Source organism: Octopus bimaculoides, chromosome 5, assembly GCF_001194135.2.
Source record: "Octopus bimaculoides isolate UCB-OBI-ISO-001 chromosome 5, ASM119413v2, whole genome shotgun sequence".
NCBI lineage: Eukaryota > Metazoa > Mollusca > Cephalopoda > Octopoda > Octopodidae > Octopus > Octopus bimaculoides.
Genome location: NC_068985.1, coordinates 104,429,415 through 104,431,143, shown reverse-complemented (window position 1 = coordinate 104,431,143; position 1,729 = coordinate 104,429,415).

Sequence of the window (1,729 nt, the reverse complement as noted above, 5' to 3'; positions counted from 1 at the left end):
ATATATATATATATATATACATATATACGACGGGCTTCTTTCAGTTTCCGTCTACCAAGTCCACTCACAAGGCTTTGGTCGGCCCGAGGCTATAGTAGAAGACACTTGCCCAATGTGCCACGCAGTGGGAATGAACCCCGAACCATGTTGTTAGTAAGCAAGCTACTTACCACACAGCCACTCCTGCGTTGTATACCAAATATGTGAACACGTGACTGATGCAGAGAAGCTTCAACGCAGGTCAATCAAGGAAACTCACAGATCCCAGGTTACTCTGACGACAACCGATATGAACCCTCGCTCAACGGTTGTTCTCTAATCTCCCAGCGCATGCATTTTTGAAATAATAATGATAATAATAATCCTTTGTACTTTAGGCACAAAACCTGAAAATTAGTGGGAGGGGACTAGTCGGTTACACCGACCCCAGGGCTTGACTGGCACTTATTTCATCGACCCCCAACAGGATGAAAAGCAAAGTCGAGCTCGGCGAAAATGGAACTCAGAACATAAAGACGGAAGAAATACCTTTAAGCATTTCGTCCGGAAGAAATGCTGTCAAGCATTTCGTCCGGCGTGCTAACGATCCTGCCAGTTCACTACCTTAATAATAGTTTCAAATTATGGCAAAATGCCAGCAATTTCAGGGGAGGAGTAGGACCAATTACTTGCGTCATCTTCGCCACATTCACCCAGCTTCCACTCATATATATATATATATATATATATATATATATATATATCTTTTACTCTTTAACTTGTTTCAGTCATTTGACTGTGGCCATGCTGGAGCAGCGCCTTTAGTCGAGCAAATCGTATCTCTCCAAGAAAATGGAATGCAACTGAAAAAAAAAAAAAGGCATGAAAATGGAAAACATACACAAAATAAATGATGCATGCAAAAAATTAGAAAGACTCGTCTATTCTCAAACATTTTTTAGTTGCATTTGATTTTCTTGGAGGTGCGTTTCTGAAGGAGCTCCGATAATTCTTTACTTTTACTTAAGTTTACTCCATTGACACAGGTTTCACCTTTGATAACTATGTTTAGTATTTTCGTTAGAGTTTCTTGATAACTTCTTCTTTTAAGCACCCTAACCCCACCCTTCTAATTGCACCCACCCGTTAATAATTTGTAGTATTCCCTTGACCTTTTATAGCCCACTCTTTCATCTACGCTCTTGTAACCCTGATGGTATATTTATTTGCCCTTAACATATTGGGCTTCTAAACCATTTGTCTAAGCCATATTTTCTCTCCTTTCTCTTCTTCCTTTCGGTTATACTGCATGCTCTTGTTTCTCACTCAGATGAAGATCTGTTGCTTTAATTCGAATGCCCTATGAAGATGAAGAATTTTATTCTCGCATTTATGTATAGACTACATTCTGGTAATCTGATTAGAAACGTCTGGCTGTACAGCCTTTTTGTTTGTTTATTCACCGTTTCGTTTTCCTGTCTTGTTTTCCGTCCGCCACTACCCTCCACGAAAAAATTTAATTTGTGTTCGTGGGAAGAACCATTTCAACGATGCGTACTGCCTTAATTCTTCGAAACGCCGGTGTTTTAATGGTGGCAGCTGATGAAGGAGATGTTTCTATGCGGCTTGCTTGTTTGTTGTACCTTGTTTATCATTTTGTCCATGTTCTTTTGCCACGTCATGTACCCAGTTATGTATCTATATGTACATGTAGATGAAGGTATGTACATAGATGTACATATATATGCAT